A 19,819-nucleotide genomic window follows, 5' to 3' on the forward strand; every position below is an offset into this window, starting at 1 on the left:
AAGAATGAGCCTATTTTGTGAAAAAAGGCAACCCTCCTCCAAATTTTTTATTAAAAAAAAATGTCATTATAGGTCTGAGATCAGTGTTCCTGCAAACAAACAATCAGCAATTGCTAGTACAAATCCAAAGTGGGTAGAATGATTCAGCCCTTTATTACACCGAGTCCTCAGGCCCAGTTAAGTAGCCTCCAATGCACTAGGGAGTAGATGAAGGGCAAGCATTCCTGAGTGCATGCTCTTAACAGCCCAGAATCTGACAGAAGCACTGTGAACGTGAGTGAATTATAATAATATCAAAACGTTCTTCAGGTGGTCCAGGGTCATCCAGCGGTTTGAGCCGCTGCCTCTGGTGCACATGTACCCCAGCAGTTAATGTCAATCCAGACCAAATAAACGTTGCCATTCAGACAACCTAATTGATAGGATTTTCTCCAAATTTGAAGCAAATCTAGGACATCACTGAGCTGAAACATATTCACGCCTAGAAAAGCATCTAGGCTTGTCATCACAGTCAGTTCTGAATAATTCATTTGAATTACAGGGCAGTTGGTCGATCTTTTCCACATTGTAGTCTGGATAAACAGACATGCTAGGATAATGATTACATAACTAACATTATATAGTAATACATGTCTTGTGCGATAGGCATAAAAATGCAGAGCAACAGCAATGTTACATGACGCCAACATATTTTGCTCAATAATGTCCATGGTTTTAACCACATATGAGAATGTGTGCTATGTGCCATGAACATGCAGCCACATCAACATGCACATGATGAACATGGCTACCAGAAGAAAAAAGTTCAATAGATGACTTTACAGCAAAATAATGTTCCTAATAGTATCCATGGTTATTCATTGGGTCAGCTCAAAAGGTGGGTTTTGCGAGGACTTTGCGTGCTGTGCGCAGGTGAAGTGCAGACCAGCCCAGCATGCTTCCATCCTTCACCACTAAAGCTGCTAAGCATAGCCTGCTATTGTCCTCTACAACACAAAACATTTTCCAAAAGTCCTCCTGTCAGCTAAATTCTGATGCAATAGTGAGAGATCCAGTTAGCACATTCCACTGAACGGGTCCAGGCAGAGCTGATCCTCACAGACAGAGTGTCAGGTGATCATGAACAATCATTGTTTAGCAGAGTTTGCTTGAGCTTCCCTGCAATTCCAGGTTAGTGTGTTTAAAATGTTGTGTGACCAGGGCCAGCCCAACCAATACAAAAAAATACATACCCACTTTTGACAGTCACAGACAGTGACTTAAATTTGCCCATGCTAGCCAAACATTCTGGTTAAGACCTAAGACCTCTGGAGCTGCTGCATGCTGAGGATACAATACTGTAGTGTTAGCCAGGCTAAAACCTGCCGGTGTGGAATAGAGTTCATAGGGAGAGGTACTGTAGCTAGCCTTAGTAATGGATGAGCCTGTCTGACTGATTAATCTGAAAAATCGATTGTCACTTGAAGGGCCCACGCGTCCGCTCATTAGCCAATTTGTTACAGAAGATGGGCTGATAAAAAATAATATTGAGAACCTTGCAGAAACCCACAACAAGCTATTTACACTAGCTGTGCAAGTTGGGCGTCGAAAAATGGCACACCCAGGCATAAGAAAAGTGAGACAGCATCACCACTCACACACTGGGGAAGCTGATCCTACTCAACAGTGGAGTCATTGAGTTCATCAGCTCCATGCTTTCCATTGGCCGTGGTCTGCGCTAACTAGGCTGGTGGGAGCATGTCTAATAAAATAGTCACAACAGGCCATTGAGCTTTAAAAGCGGCTTAAACTTCAGTCCTCTCCATTCCTTTCCCAGCATCCAGCACCGTGATTAGTGAGTGAATGTTCTCTTTTCCTGCAGACTAAAGGACATTTAGTCTTTTCTGATTGGCTCAGAAGGGATGATTAGCGTCTAGCGATTGAGCAAAAGCAACCTCTAAAGGCCAAGCGCTAGCCGTGGGGGGGACGACAACAACAACAACAAAACACAGCATGAGGTGAGTTTGTGATCGGAGGTAAGACGAACGCCAAGCGATCGCAAGGGCCTACAATCACTGCAGTTTGCCTACCTTCTAGTCTTTACCGACTAATCTTTTCAGTACAGTTCAATGATTGAGTGTAGCCAGGCCCAGGTGTGTGAAGGTGAACAGCAAGGCATTGAATTAATTAACACCGCCTGCTCTCTACGCCTGGCAGGCTCCTCTCGCTCTCCACTGTGATACATGAACACTGACCCCATTTTTTGACACTAGTGGCACCCCATGCCATCTCTAAGAGGTTGTACCCCGTCATGCCAGGCTTTTCACCATACTCCACATTAAAGGGTGGAGTCACTGTCAAGATCTGGTTCTGCTCTCTCTGGGGCATGTGCCTGGGAAAGAACTCGGTGGGCTGTACTCAGCCTTGTTTCGGGAGTCGGCCTTCTGTTGATATCCCTTGGGTCGTCTTGAAACGTGGGTGTAGCCATTTCCACCATGACTGACCACTCTTAGCTGTTCCTGCGCAAAGTCTACCAGGCTGTATTGCTGTTCAAAAGTCTCCCTGATGACTCTTGCGGTTGCTACCCAAAGTCCACCTGTTCACCGTGCCATTTTCTTAACCTCTTCACACTCGCATATTACAAGCCAACTCACGTTTCTGACGAGAATCTGACCATTTGCACCCTTTGTAACAACCAATTTTCTGTATGGTTTTGTAGGACAACAGACATCAACATTCCTTTTTTGTAACAGAAACATGCCAAATAATGTGCCTACATGTGCCACACGTTATCAAAACCACTCCCTTTCAAACGTTGAATGTCATAGCTAACTCAGTCATGATAGGGACTGTACTTCTAGATTATGCACATCAAAACAACATACTGCACAAAAAAAAAGAAAAACAAAAATACAGTTATTTGCAAAAATCACAGACTTGGATTATCTTTTATAAAATAAGCATAAATAAGTAGCTGGATGCCCATTCTCTTTTTAAATCACAATACTGGTTGACATATTTAGATGGGAATAATTTCTGAAAAGAATATAATTTCAGCAAATTATTTTTTCCCCCCCTATACCTCATGACACTGGGTTAAAACAACTCAGAATATTCAACACCAGCTTGTCGGATTATCTTACTGCCAGTTACATTTTGGCCTGTTAGAGGGTCTCTTAAAAACATACATGATATCCCCTCCTGTATTAACATGTACAATCTGTACACTTCAAGAGGCATATGAGAAGTTTTTATTGAGTGAGTCATTACTAATCATGTGCAAACAACTTTAAGTGAAGAAATAAGGCATTGCCTATTTCAACTAATCAAAATATTACGGTATTTAGTCATTTCACTTACTAAGTACCTCAATACTCAAATTTTACAAAAACATTTACACAAACATAAGAATATAAACACATTTAAAATAAATAAACACCTTTACCTGTGACAGAAACATTCCAATACCCTCTCATCTGGGCTTAGGTAGTATGGTAGCAATGGCCAACTATTTTACAGACAGTTACAAATAGGGCAATAGGGCAGATTGATACAGCAATAATCATGAGGGTTTAGACTCGACAAGGCAAAGATAATCTGCAGTCCCAGCCACAAGGTCTAACCACATCGTGACTCAAGGAATCCTAATACTAGCTAACTTTACTAAAGTGGGACGATTAGCAGCTAGGCTAGCTCCTATGCGAAACAGCACTTCTGTCCTCAGCCACTCCGTTAAGGTAAAATCCAAATAATCGCAGATACTAGAGATCATTCATCAAAGCTCTGCCAAGAGAAGTCAACTTTGTGGGCTAAGAAAATTTATGAAAATAAACTGAATACTGGCCCAGCTCCATGAGGGTGCAAGAGGGCATAGCCTCCTCAGCTGAATCAAAGTTGTAGATCAATTGAGTGAACTGAAAATGTTTAATTGACTGTTATATGAAGCCCCTTTTGCTAGAAACAAAATTTTGACACAGACCAACACAAAAAATTCAATAAGTATGTGAAAGCATGGTTCACAAAGAGGTGGTTGACAATTTAAAAGAAAAAACGGAATGCTTGACCCCGACAGTGAGGGGTCTCTTATGGTGTGGGGGGGCATAATCCTGGCATGGTGTGGGTCCACTTGTCCCCTTGGAGGGAAGGGTCACAGCAAATCATTCAAGTTATTCTGAGTAATCATATTTACCCTATTGTAAAATATTTCTATCCTGATGGGAGTGGTTTCTTCCAAGATGACAATGCCCCCACCCACAGGGCATGAGGGGTTACTTAATTGTTTGAAGAGTATGAAAATGTGAAACATTTGCTAGTGCTTTGTAGTCACCAGATTTCAACCAAATTGAACACCTATGGGAGATTTTGGACCGATGTGCTAGACAGCGCTCTCAACCACCATCATCAAACACCAAATGAGGGAATATCTTTCAGAAGAATGGTGTGCCACCCCAGAAGCACACTATGGTATAAACACTGTTCCAATATTCCATGATGATAATGCCTCATACACATTGCTAAACTAATTGATTAGTGGTTTAATAAACACCAGGCTAACATTAAACGCCTATCATGGGCATCCCAATCACCAGATCTGAACATCACTAAACCTTTATGGGAAGTTCATGAGCACAGAGTGAGAAGTAGATTTATCCCTCGAGGAACTGTAGGCTTTTCTTCTTGACAAATTGTGCAGTATCCCACTACGCACAGTTCAGGATGCATTCAAAAGGATTGGAGCTGTTCTAAAGGCAAATACCTTTTTGGTCCTTGATAGTAATATATTGTAAGGTGTTAGAATTATTTTGTCCACCCCATATATATCACAGTACGTTTGTTTTTTACTTTAATTGCAATAAAACCCACACTTAAGGATCGGTAACTACTTATTTGTAGTAGTTAACTTTAGGGTTTGTACTGTGCTGTTCCTTTAATATGCTGTATATTAGGCCAAATGTCACAAATACAATAAACTTCAGAACAATAAAAGGTCTTAAGATGAACATGTAAATAATTATTTAATAATCAAGTATTTCAACATTAATTTATGTAACAGACGAGGAGGATTTATTATTCCACATCTTTAAAACAATTGAAAAATCTCAGCAAGAGACAAAATCACCTAAAGACAGTATGTGCCAAATTCACAGTAAATGAACACATTCCCACAGGCATACCTTCCAAACTGCTGACATCTCAATGTTTCGAAGGCATTCTGTTATGCCCTCACACAAACATGACACCTGAGACCAACAACGTTTCCCTTGGCCATAACCTTAAAGAATGCAATAAATAAAATTAAAAAAATTAAAATCTTACAAAAAAGAGCATATGCAGTGTATGTTTCAAGCTTCAAATTTTCTACAGAATAGTGTACAGCCTAAAAGGCTAAGCCATATTCATCAAGTTGACAATGGGTTCATGGTCTAACATCTGAATGGACATCACATAATACTTCGGTGTTGGTGAAAATGAAGTAGCGTGTACAAAAGACCATACAAATACACATAAAAGTTAAGACAAAAGCTAACATGTACTGTAACTATTTTAAGTACTATGAAAATTAGAGTTTTCAAATGTTTTTGACAACAGACAGAGTCTGCCATCCTTAACTTAAAGGGAACCTGGTTCCACCATTGAGATGACAAGATATAAAATAGTTTTTACTTCATGGATCGGGAAACGATGGGGCGGGACGACCAAGAGCCCAGAGATGGCCTTGATGTTAGCAGAGAACAACAGCGTGTCATCTAGGGTCACACCAACATTCTTTCCACTCTGGGAGGACGCTGTGCAGTTTTCAACAATGATGTATCAGCCAGGCCTCCGGACATAAAAGCAGCATCTCATTCTTGTCAAGGTTAAGCTGGTTGGCCGAGATCCAAGCAGAGAAGACAGCCAGGCAAGCAGAGTATTTTTGTTGTTACCTGGGTGTAGGAAGGGTGGGGGGGGGGGCTGTCTCATCTGCATAGAAGTGATTGGAAAGACCATGTGAAGATATGAGAAGAGGGCCAAGAACCGAGCCTTGGGGAACAACAACACTAGTAAGAGGCTGTGAAGGAGACACCGATCCTCTCCACATCACCTGGTAGGAGTGGCCCACCCGGTATGAAGCAATCAAAGAATGGACAGATCCTGAGATGCCCAAATCAGACAGTTGGAAGGTAAGATGCTATGGTTTAGAGTGTTGAAGGCAATCAATGAGCATGAAAACAAAGGAGAGTTAGCTTGGACAGTGTAAAGAGCTTCTGTGACAGAGAGCAGTCTCCATGGCGTGGCCCGTTTTGAGTCCTGGCTGGTTAGGGTCAAGGAGATTGTTCGAGAGAGGTAAGAATAGTTGGATTGAGACAGCGTGCTCAATCCAACTGAGACAGCATTAAGTGTTGGTTACTTTAAGAGAGGAGGTACTCTGGCCAAATTGAAGGGAGAAAGGGATAGGGTCAAGAGGGCATGATGTTGGGCGGCCAGCGATCACTAGCTATAGGATATCATCTGGTAAGGGCTGCTAATGGGGCTGCAAGGCTGAGCGATGAGGTACGGATATCCCCAAATTTCTTTTGAAAGAGGATGACAAAGTAATCTGCAGAAAGGGAAGAGGGCAGGACAGGTGGTGGAGGATTAAGGGAAGTTAGGGTGGAAAATAGTTTCCTGGGTTTACAGGAAGAAGCCTGGAATTTTGACTTGGCTTCAGCAGCATATTGATAGTTTGAGACGTCACAGCATATGGGAACACCCACTTGGCAGGCAAAACAAACTCTCCTTCCATTACCCTCCATTGACAGCTTTTACTTTTTAGTTATACATCAAAATACCAGATAGTTGCAGTTCCACTGGATGGACAAAACATATTGTATTTGCAATCACATTTACATGTAATCATTGTAATGAATGACATGGTCCATTTTCGTCTGCACCAATATAACCAACTCCAATGGCCTAGCTAACATCAATGAGGCTAGCTAAACCTCTCTTGCTAAACATATAGTGTCAGCTATGTTAATAAAGATAATACAAGAGAATAATCCCACCAATCCAATCTTCTCCACAGCAACCCAGGCTGTCAATGTTGGTTCATTTAAACAGTAGCAATGGTTTACCTGAAATTGGGAAAACTTTTATATTACTACCAGTACATTTGTCACAAGATTATGTGTTATACTGCCTGCACTACGCTACATTGACCACCCATAGAACCAATGGAAATTCAGGTGCATTTGCACTCAACTTCGCATTGACAATGAAGAATTTCTTCTTCCCCTCCCAAAAAGTTGCATTATTGACCCACCCTGATCAAATGTACAGATGGCTGTCTGTACGTTTGTATGATTTCATTTTGGTAGCAGTGAAAGGAGACGGATTATCCACAAGGTATGTGTACACATCCTCTAAGTCAGGGGTATTCAAATCTGGCCCTTAAAGCCAGTTCCTCCCCATTTTTTCCATGTAACCCTCTAATCAGGGACTTATTCAGACTTAAGACATCAGGTGGGTCCAATTAATGAGGTAGAACAGAAAACCAGCGGGCTGCGGCCCTCGTAGGGTAAGATTTGAATACCCCTGCCCTAAGTTCAGCTCTGGCAGGTATGTTGCAGTTTTTAACGATGATTGTTTTCGTCCATTTACGCTAAGCTGCCCAAAGCCCACTCAAAGCTCAGAGGGAGTCATGTAGCCACAGAACAGAAGGGATGTCCGTGTTGGCCGGGAGGAAAGGAGACAAGTGAAAGTCGGCTTGAATGTGTGATATGGAGAGTAGGGTGGAAAAGGGAGACTCTGGATATCGAAGGAAGAAGGATTTAGGAGATGGGAGAGTCAAGGATTGAGGGACAGAACAGTTGGGGATTATGAACAAAAGTGATGTGCATTTCACGAAGGCATTACTGACTGTAGGCATTACGGACTCAAATCAACGAAATGATTCGACAACGAAATGAACGACTCGACAAGATCGAGTCAGTTGAAAGAGTTGAACTTCCCATCACTTGTGAACAAGTGTTGCGGTGGCGTAAGACATTGGAGGGGGCTGACAGTGTAGGGGTGAATGAGACTGGGAAGGATCTCCCCTGATGGGCCAAGTAGGGGTGTCATCCAAAACAGGCAGGTGGAGAAGAGCTGAGTCAGCGAAATACTAGGTTATATACATTAGCTGCATTTATACAGACAGCCCAATTCTAATCTTTTGTTTCACCCATTTACACAGCCAATTATATATCTGTAAGTATGAAAGTTACGCAAAGGGAATCACGACAAATGAGCCTATAAACAACTTCTGCAGTGGACTGTGATTTTTACCAAATGTTATCGGCTGTGGAGCAGTATGAATGAAGCAGAAATGCGATGGCGGCATTGTTTGCACTACAAGCTGTAACAGCATGCTCAGTAGGGTTAACCAGCCTAGCTGGTTAAAAGTCAAATCTTGCTTGCTTCCAAAAAGAATAGATAACACTGAACTGTGTAGTTTAAGCCCGGAAATGTTTCATATTTCATTTATTTAGCCAATGTGTGATAATACATGACACTGTTAGTAAGCCCATATTACAGCTGTCACCAGTCTGTCATCCATGCACTGGCTCCGGGACAATGTCATATTTTCATTGCTTGCTATTCAAAAATAAATAATGTAATACTACTTCTTTATGTTTAAACGTTGGATTAGCTAGCTACTGTAGTAACAATATTCTCACAAATCCATTAATGAAACAAGAACTGCCTTGTTTTTCCGATTTTTTGTTGAAGATGAATGGTTGGAAGACAAAACCAACTAAGCAAATGCCTATTACCATAAACATTTCTCATTAACTTTGTTTTTGGACAATGAAGGGCAAGTATGACTGATTGTTCAAACAGACCTTCATTGAATTTAAATGTGCCTCAGAATGAGAAATCTATTTACAGTCTTACACTTGGGTAATGAGCATTTCCATTACTCAAGCAAATTCTAAATATGAAAGTCACCAGCATCATCTCATCCCTTTTTTCATGATGGATATACAGTATGGATCCATATAGCCAACATGGAGAGGAATACTCTATAACTACACTCAAAACAGGACCTAGCTTGCATAATTTATGTTGATAATATAGACCAGATAAAAAGGGGATATCTGCCCACTGTCGATGTATTAAGCTTTGATGATTAGGATTTACTACCAAGCAGTCTCAGGAGCCAAATGCTTTCACAGTCTTGACTAGGATAATTGGTAAATGTGTTAGGCTGGATAAAAAAAAAAAAAAACAGCCTTCATTAGGAGAAATGCCTATGCTTGTTTCTTTGTCAGATAAAATGGGTGAAAAATAATTTTTTGTTTTCTAAATATTAAGTATACAGATACAAAAACAACAACCATTGTTTCACATGCAAAAGAGCAATATGCATAACAGCTGGGTATAAACTGTGCTAACAGTGTTCATGCTACAGAAAAAAAAAAAACATTTTACTGCTGTTAAATGTCTGAACTGAAATTAGCTATTTGAAACTTAAGGATAAAAATGTCTAGCATTAGGCGGACGAGCAAAATCCAAGTGTGGGTAGACAGATGGCTCCCTGAAACCGCTTCCTCACAAAGCTTTGAACTAGGTCTATAACGGTAAATAGGTCTAAACAGGCAAATTACATGAGCAATGGGTGTGTAGGCTTGTGTACAGCTGCAGATATGCACTATGGTAAAAGTATAAGGTTTAAGCACCTTCTAAGTTGCTTGAGCCCTGTTACAAATGTCAATGCACTGTATCAAAACCATTTGGAACAGTGACCCTGAAACCGCAATACGTACCATACCACGGGCACTAACCACAATCAGATCAGCTCTGGAAAAAAACTTTCTCCGAAGGTCAAATTTTTTCAGCCGGTGTAAATGGGACCTACTGCATCCAGGTGCATTTGGAACCAGAGACATTCTATCGGTGACTGAATGAGCACAGATCAGATGATAAAAGATAAATAAATATAGCCTTCTCCTTTGGGAGACAGAGGAAAGCAATACCTTCTGGGGAACCAAACCATCCATTACAATGCCTTGTCCTATTTTTCTGCTGGCAAGTGTTACAGGGCTTTAGCTTAGTAATAGTAAATATTCCTGTTCATATATCTTCAAAAATCTATTATTGTTACATTGTTTGCACATTCTAGGTCATGTTTTTATATAAGGTTATTAGCATAGAGCATTACAAGTATATGGTTGGTTCAGGAATATGTGAGTCTGAGTAAGTGAGTCTTTTGAGGGTTTATTTTATGTATTAAATTTGGTCTGCCTTGTTTGTCTTACACAGTGCCTCCAGTAATAATTGTTCATTCTTCTTAAAAAATATATATATTTTGATATGTTCAGTCAAATAATTTAGTATCAGATGTACATATCTAGGTTACGCATTTTTCTTTTAAGTTTTCTACTGGTGTCTGACAACATTAAAGTCAAGGAACCCATGAGCTTGCAACAGTTTGTTGCCATTCCCGGGACACACACTGAAGAGATCACTCGCAAAGATATTGCATGGCTTCACTACGCAAACATTTCCACAAAATTACATACGGCTTAGTATAAAACAGTTTTGAGCTCCTCAATCAAACAGACAAATGAAACAGAATTGGATCTACTTGCAGTATCCCGCCACAAAGTGGTGTATTTCAGAGAGTCAGTATCAGAGACCGTGAGCCTGGCTCTTCCAGCACCCACTCTGTGGGCACAATGTATGTTTGCAGACACCCAGTCGCCCTCAAAGCTGATAGCCTATTATTAAGGCTGCCACAAAAACCGAAAGAGGAGGAGAGGAAGGCTAAGAAGACGGTACAGGGGACAAAAATGGAACAATTGCCTGTCTGCTAGGATAAGTCTACAGTAGAGTGTTTCTAGAAACTAGGTTACTAGTGAATTATTCATGTAGTGGATAACTGTTTGGAGCAGTTAGAATGTTAACAATAAGTTGCAATTTATTTCCCTTAAGGTTGTGTCAAAATGATACTGCGTTTGAACAGGCATTTGTTTAGTATTTTCGGTAAAAACTTGGAATTGGAACGTGTAGCTTGTTTGTTTTCCAATCACATCATCAATATGGGGGTGGTTGAGATGGAGGAAGAAAATATATGTACCTACTGTTATAATTCAGCTTTGTGACACCAAATATATATTTTATAAAAACTGCCTACATAATCCTTTGAAAACATCTCACTCCCAGACACCTACGCCCAACTTTACGGAACATCTGGTGGAACATTGCATCGGCCTTCATATTTTGTGTGTAAAGCGACAGAAACTAGCAGTTCGATAGCCATTGGCATAATCTTGTCATCAAAATATAGACAGACTATTTAGTCAGATTAAAACAATCTTTAGCTAGTAAACACTTGTGGACATCCCAGCAATCTTAGCTAGCTAATATTGTACTGCATATAAAATCAATCTGTTGAAAAATAATGACAAAGGGTATAGCTACTAATTATTTTCCTTCTTTAAAGAGGGCATCATGCTTTCAAGCCTCAGCAATGCACTTATCAAACCATCAGCACTTCAAGGATGCACTTAGAACACTCAGTTCTGAACAACACCAGACATGCAATATGCAACCCAAGAAGACATGTTTGCTTGAAGTCTATCTTACCAGGCATGATCAACATCGTGTTCTGTCAGTCAGAGCCATTAGCTACAGTTACAATTACATGGTTACAGTACATAGTCATCTTTTCTACCCCTGTATGCAGCTAGTAGACAAACTATCTACTGAAGTGTAGCACCCAGGTACATTCATCTGTCCAACGTCTTACCAGTAAAGATGTTTGCATTTATTGGGATAGTTTCCTCAAAAAGCAAAACATTTTAACCAAATGTACCCAAACAGTCTTTGATGTTGGTGAGGCCTTTAGCTAGCTCAGATGTCATTTGCTAATTTAGGACTTTTTTATTTATCTTCATTCCAAGTCACTGGGAGAGTTTCTGGGTTATTTTTTCTATATAGGCTACAAGACAACACAAAGCCCCATCTAGGTTACCAGAATCAATTTACATGGCTAGGCCGAACACCCAAGTCAACACACCACATCAGATCTCCACAATTACACTCTGGGGGGATGGGCTAGGGGTTGATTCTGGACAGGATATGAGTATTACTGTAGCCTGCCTGGTCTGTCAGTTACTCAATGTCTGAAATCTTAATAGCAAACACTTGTTTCCGCAGTCCTTGAGACTAAATTGAGTTGAGTTTTCTTCATTCATCACATCCCCTCCTCTCCACCCATCTCCTTCTCAAAATACTTTGAGAACTCCCTTAGAGGGGAGGAATGATAGTAAACTATCTGAAAGCACACAGAGAATGAACCCCCTCCCATAGTTTGCAATATGCAAGGAGTGATTATAATTTATTTTTAATCAATTTTATTATGCAAAAGTAAATTCTCCAAATTCTTGAAGGGATAGTTTGACCTAGATTCATGTATGGCATTCTGCTTACCTTGAGTCGCTCTTGATGGCCTATGGAGTCATTTTTTCTAACAAGCCCTAATTCAACTCTGTCCCAGTCTGGAATTTTCATTATTTCCCAACCCAGTCATTTTTCCTTCACATACACAAGCTAGTTGAAATAATAATCATAGCATATTTAAGAAATAAAGCACAAGGGGGATTGGCATATGGCCAACATACCATGGTTAAGAGCTGTTCTTAGGCACAAGATACCACGGAGTGTCTAGACAGCACATAGCCATGGTATATTTGCAAAATACAACAACCCCCCCCAAGATTCATTATTGCTATTATAAACCACTAACCAATGCAATTTGAACAGTAAACAGTTGTGATACCTGTAGCATATAAGTGTCCTAATTTCAATTCACTCAACATTGTAAAGCACACTGTTAGTCATCAATGCACTTCTGTTGCAGAGTTCTAGCTTCATTTAACTGAAGGCTCACCGGTGGAGGGGTTACCATTGAGTCCACCATTGCGAACCGCTTTTGTTTTGCATTCTTGATGCACCAGGGTAGTCTAGTGAAGAATGTTGGCCTGTTAACAAAAGGTCGCTAGTTCAAATTCCTGATGCAATTTTTAAATCAAGGATTTTAGTAGGAATAAAAAAAAATTGACCCTGAAGTGTGGACCTAGTGCGCCCATCTTTACTTTAATGAAGATGCAAGAAAATCCTACTTAATAACATAAGAAAAATGTTTATTGAAAGACCCACACAGAGCATATAAAATCAGAGACAGCAAGGGTAGGTAAGACCAGAGAAGAATAGTTGCCAAGTCACCCACACAACAATGCAACTGTCCAAAAAAGTGCAGCAGATCCATTACTTCAGCAGGCAAACTGTAAGCAAGACTTGAGCAGCCCCTTCACATTCACCTAAAGACACAGCTACTCAGGTTACAGTATTATGGTTGCAACAGTGGAGATTCATTTCCACAAATTCAGTTCATAACAGATGGAAATCATGATTACCCGCAGGTTAATCTCGTTCCCAAACACAAGGAATGTCTACTTCAAAACTTTCATTTTCTTTTCCCATGGAAGTATTTTTTAAATCCTACTACAGAAAAAGATATTCTGAGGGATGGGATGATGTTTCCAAAGTTTTCTCCCTTTTGTGATACGATGGATAGTCACACTTAATGGCTACTGATATTACAGTGCATTGAAGATCTCAATTTTACCCTTACATTCAACCACTTAACTGCATTAAGGTTTATGATCAATTACATTATGGAAGGCATTAAATCAGAAAATAGTATTTTAAATACTAAGGGCAAACTGGATTGTGGAATCGAGAGAAACCATTTACAATAACCTAATAAATCAAATGTTTCACAATGTATAGTAATTGCAAGTATTTGTAAAGCCACAACAGGCCTGTTGTAAGTGAGAACTGTGTTTAATTCTCTGTACACACTTCAACAGGTCAACTTCTCTCTCATTGTGACCTTTCCCACACAGCAGGGGAATCTTACCTAACAAATGTTGCTCTTTTACAGCAAAATGTTTCTACCAGCAGGGAACATGTCAGACTGTGGAAAGATGTAGAATCTCTGTGGCTGACCTACATCCAAATGAAGAACCTTTCAGTTTTTATGGCTTCTCAAATATAAAGAAATAGAAAAAGGCCCCCCTTCTAAACGAGCAGTACTTCGATTGGCTGGTCTCCTGTTGCATACCTTATTTTTGTCCTCCTCCCTGCACCTGGGATCCTGCCCCACACAATGTCTCCACTGTCTCTTGCTAGGCAGCCTGCCCAAACAATGGCTCAGACGTGAAGTCTCTCTCCCTATCCATCTGTCCGGCAAGTCATGGGGGGACAGGGAAAGTAATTCTGAGGTTGGCACCTAATGATAGGTGCTGATACTGTGCCCTGGAAAGGAAACCGCTGACAAAGGCATCTGTGGCACACAGACATGAGGAACGACTGTTGTGTTACAAATGAACGCCGGTCGCCACTGGTGTTCCATGGTTTTCATTAACTCATTATATGCTCTGTAGTTTAGCCCATGTTGCTCTGTACTGTGAAGAAGCAGCAGCCAGGTGCCATCTGTATGCACAGCCATCTGTATCTGAGGCTGACAACACACACACACACGAGGTGACTGTTCCAGGTGACTTCACAGAGTCAAGGTAAACAGGGTCAAGTTCAGACTGGCTGACAGAAACAGAAAAGTAAAGTTCTCCCTGATATCCTCTTAGAGCCTATTTAGACAACAATTGTCATGAAAATAATTAGATTTTAAAAACATTCAAATGTTAGATGTCACCCACTCATATTCGAGAACAGAATCATAACCCCAAAAAGCATGGGAGAACGTCTTTATTAGCATTAATATTCAAGATGTTACTTTCTGTAGATGGTAGAGTGTTCTGAATGACAAAATGCTTAACATATTCGCCTATGCCTGAATACAGAAGATAAAGACAGTAAACAAACAGATGCCCTCCATTAACTCACTGACAATGCTGTAAACTCACTGGTAACTAACATGGTGTTCTGTGTCAAAAGAGCTGTTGCTAGTGCACGTTTCATGCTTTGAGAGATGTTTTTTAGTTGCTTCCGAACAATTATTTCTTTCTGACTTAGGTTATAGAGCTGAAAACACTTACACAACCAGAGTTCCTACATCGGTCCTCATTCCACTCCTACAGATACAGCGAGACATCATAAGACCTCAGCCATCTATGGTTAAAAACTGTCCCGCGTAACCTTGGAAACTGACATTTTAACCAGTTAACACTACAGATGTTTTTATCTCCTATGCAAATCTGTCTCTTTCATCAAAATAACAATCGTAGAGTAAAACCCAGGGACAGAATTTCCCTGTGACATTGGCAGCCATTGCCGTAATGTCCTCAAAAAATATTTTCCTCTTGGCCAAAGAGGGCGATGTGCCCTTGGGCTGGACACAATCAATTCTCCCTCAGATGTAGGACTCAACACAGTAAGCTTCTCAAAAAACATGTGTGGCAAAAACGTGAAAAAAGTGAAGTATGAATGCAATCCATTGCAGTTTTCATTTACTTCTGTTTAGTTTCATAGCTTTGCTCTGAATGCCTTACTATTTTATTCAACAGAGCGCGCCATGGCAGTCACAGGCTGTGCACCGTAGACTAGAGTTATGCGGAACTTTAACAGATTTATTTTTAGCAGCCCTGCAGGAGATAATTTGTACCCGAAAATGTCCTTAACTAACACTTAGGTTTCATGTTGATTGGATATTCTTGGAATTTAATCACATCCTTTGTTAATTTCTCAATGTTCGTATAGGTTTCAAGCATCAGGACAGAAAATACATTAAATTCAAGATAACGGACGTTGAGATATTTTCCCAGACATCAGTCCAAGTAGTACTGTAAACGCCATTACTAAGGAAACCTACCCTTGTACAGCAACAGAAAACCGCAACTGAGCAATACACCAAATTACTTCTAACATGTATTATCTCAGAACAGATTACACAGAAGTGTCATGCATTGTGTATTTTATTGTGTAACTTGGGGGGAGAAAATGGCAGATAAGAGAGGCTAGTATATTTAGAGTGATGGAGAGCAGTGGCTGTTAGATTTGTTTTAGAACAGTGGCTGGTGGGAAGAAAGGTTAGATTAAGGACACACAGTCACACAAATGAAGGATAAGAGATGTGGGAGAGAATAGCGGTGGGTCATTTCCTCAGTCACTAAAGCATGGGTACGAACCCAAGCTTGCTTAAATCCCTTTTATACAGCTTGGATTTTTGTAACATAAGTGTTTTTAGTTTCAGAACAATGTGATTGGCTATTTTACTGATTGGCCTTAGTGCCCTGGCAGGTGGCCCTGACACCTGGGCACATCAGCCTCTCAATTTATTTTTCTTCCTCACTCCCTGTCACCTGATTCGTCAGAGAAATATGTGGAGCTCCTCACTTTACTGCTCAAATTATTATAAGGTCCATTTCATTCTTGATTTACAGGATAAACATGCATTAGGAAAGAGAAGGAGCATCCTTGGCTCTGTTACTTACCATATGCTGGGAATCTGACCGTACTTACACTTCAACATGAAAGAAACAAAAGTCTCCTGGAAAATTGTTGCCTTTTATAGTGGTGGTAGAAATATGACAACAGGGTGCCACCTGCATTGGGTTTCTACTCTTAAGTATGGCCAATTATGTTAAACTATGTCAAGCTCTGAAACCATATGTTGTAATCCTTACTGATCTAATAAGATGAGACCATTTTTGCTCAAAGGCTGCATACCAAACTCTGTAGCAAATTATTTAGGTCAACCACCCGACAAAAAATAAATGGATCACTTCAACAGACAGTGAGGCATAAGGCTTACAATGAAAAGAAGGCAGACAAACCGAGGCATCCCGTTGCTGTTTGACTGATCATTAGAATGAGCAACAGATACCAAAAGACTTGGGAGTTCTATGACCATCAGTTCAGGAGCAATGGCTCCACCCTCTCAGAAAAGTCTGCCCTCCTGAGCTTTTCATACATTACAGTGTCTAGGGTTTACACAGAATGGTACAAACACAACATCTAGTCAGCGCTAGTCCTGTGGGCAAAAAAAGCTTGTTAAAAGTAGAATGGCAAGTATCATGCAAGGAAAGAGGCAAATAACAACAGTACAAAATTGGTGGAAAAGACATTTTGTGTAGACAACCATATGCCAATGAAAATACATCAGGACTGTGGACGCTGATAAGTGGTTGGTCTAGTTGCTGAGGGTATACATCATGTAATTATGTAAAATAGGACCCTTTCTCTGTTCTTTACTCTGTATGTTTTAAGACCCCAGGTCAAGTTGATTCTCCTCCAGTCACAGCTTTAAGGGGTGTGGTTTGGCAAGCTAGGCTGTAACGCCACTCATATATTACTCATCACACCATGAGAAATGCAGGTGGGGTGTCTTCACATGGGATAGGGGGTTAGTGAGAGTGTGGGTGGTAGTATGGGGCTTAACTCCCATGGGACAGGCTGTAATCTGACATTTGTCACCCATTTTTCCACTACCAGGCGTTAATTAGGATAAAACCACACTCTGCCATGTTATTTTGTCTGCTAAATAGAGGGAAATACAAGGTTGTTGTCTTAGTGTCAGAAGCTCTTATTATCAGGAACAGTTCTGCCTGTTCTGCTGCCTTAGGCGAGACAACATTTCCACCATCCTGTCCCCGCAAAACTAGAATACAGTGTTATAAATGACCATTAATGTGGTAGGATTAGAATTTGGAAAAAAACTACAGTACTTACAATTGCATTTATTTCTTCACCTGTCTGCCTTCTGTTTCATCAGCATTGAGCTAAAATATGCATTATCTGAAAACTTCAATAAGAGCCCAAAGCAGTTGCTACCACAACGTGCAACCATTTTAGGCACCAGGGAGCTTGGGACTGTATTTGTAAAAGGTAGAAGTGTTCAGGTATTTCATGACGTTTCCACTAATACCGACTGGGGTCATCATGAGAAATCATGACACATTCCTCTACAACATCCATTGTCAGTATCAAGAAGGAACTAGGCTATTGTTGTGCATAACGGATATCCAATTTGTTCGATAGCTTTGATAAAGCACTACAGCGGTGCACCTCTCATAAAGCACCTTGGAGAAATGCAGAGGACATGGTCAAGTTAAATATGACTTTGTCCTGACTTTAGCAAAATAGGCATCGCTTATCATGAACTGGCACCAAAGCTCACTTTAAAAGCCCATAGGCCACCAGGTGAAAGATTTTCATTGCTTTGCGGCAGGGTTTTGTAAGGTGTTGCGTTGTTGGAGATGAGGCAAGCTATTGTAAGGCGTTGAGATGTTGGAGGTGGGACAGGAAACTGTAAGGTGTTAGAATGTTGAAGATGGGACAGGAAATTGTTTGGTTTTATATTGTTGGAGATGGGACAGGAAATTGTTTGGTTTTATATTGTTGGAGATGGGGCAGGAAATTGTTTGGTTTTATATTGTTGGAGATGGGGCAGGAAATTGTTTGGTTTTATATTGTTGGAGATGGGGCAGGAAATTGTAAGGTGTGTTGTTGGAGATGGGACAGGAAAATGTATGGTGTAGCGTCTAGGTCAATTAAGCTCAGAAAGTGCTGCCCTCATCAATCTGCTACCCTATGCAGCCAGCTAATCCTGCCTAACGGGGCAGCAGGACCTGCTTATTATAGATCATGTAAGACCAAGCACCAATCCCTTTCTATCTTCATAGAACACACACTGGCTGTAAAAACAACAGCATTGTGGATATGACATTCCACTGGCAGTTTACGCTCCCTAGAGTAATTATGTAAGAAGGATGGGCTGGATCCTGGATGATATTCTTAGATAATAAATGAGCATACGTTGAGCCTTGAGAACCCTATTCGAAAGACAGAACAAAAATCTAACCTGAAATATTCCTGATATTTGAACCATCATGTAACCTTTAATTTCATCTTAACAGTTTTAAAAAGAGCAATTCATAAATGTAAATAGTAAACCAATCAATCCCCCACTCAAACTACCTCACATGCAGAGATCATGGCGTGTGAAACTATGACTCAAACTCTGGTCAAGGAGTAGGCTGTGGACACCCTTTTTCCATGTGTGTACATGGAACATAGAAAAGGCTTTACTGTTGTGGACACAGGTGCATTCCATGGAATCCCCCAGAGTTCCAGTCCATTCTCCTCATTTGGTCCTAGCTGGACTTTTACCAGCCTGGCCAGTTTATCAATTTAAAGACCAGATGTTATTGTTTTCAAGCTGTATGCATCCCAAAACATCTAACAATCTAATCTAGATCAGGAATGTATAAAGGCTGTCATCCAAACCCTGAATGGCAAAAGAGGCAGAGTAAAATGAGTTATTTCACAAATTATTATGACTCATATGAGTTGAGAGACTTATTCACAGCATGTAGATACCATCATCCAGCACATATTGCCATATAGTATTGGAGCCATTAATTAGGTTGATGAACTCTAAGCATGCTCTATTTTAGACATGCATGCTAATTCGGGTATGTGCATTAGCATGAGCCACCCATGTCTTATAGGCACAGACTGTATCCATAGATCTTTAAGTAAAGCTGCCTATTCAAGAATGGTGAAAGTTGTGGCCAATTATACCTGATTAATGAGTCTCAAGTGGAAACATTCACATTGCTGTGTGGTGATTTTGGTAAATATCAGCTTAATGTAAATAAAATACTCCAGAAATAAATATTGAAGTACACGCACAAAAAACATCTAAGTGTGAATTTCCACAAAATACAGTTTCTCATCATTTGCAGATTTCGTTTCCACCATTCAGGATACAAAAAGCAAGAGGTTGCTAGCTATGGATGGAAATGCAGAAGACATTACATTACATATTTTGACATAATTAAAAGTATCGATGGCTTTAGGTTGCAAGAAA

The 19,819-nt window shown here is 40.4% G+C and overlaps 1 protein-coding gene across 3 annotated transcripts in view; it reads right to left on the reverse strand.

Annotated features, from left to right (window-relative positions):
* Positions 1–19,819, reverse strand: part of gdpd5b (glycerophosphodiester phosphodiesterase domain containing 5b) — a 60,826-nt gene that overhangs the window by 40,485 nt on the left and 522 nt on the right. The gene's annotated exons all lie outside the window — the stretch shown is intronic.

The sequence above is a fragment of the Esox lucius genome, chromosome 1 (assembly GCF_011004845.1).
Source record: "Esox lucius isolate fEsoLuc1 chromosome 1, fEsoLuc1.pri, whole genome shotgun sequence".
NCBI classification, from domain to species: Eukaryota; Metazoa; Chordata; class Actinopteri; order Esociformes; family Esocidae; genus Esox; species Esox lucius.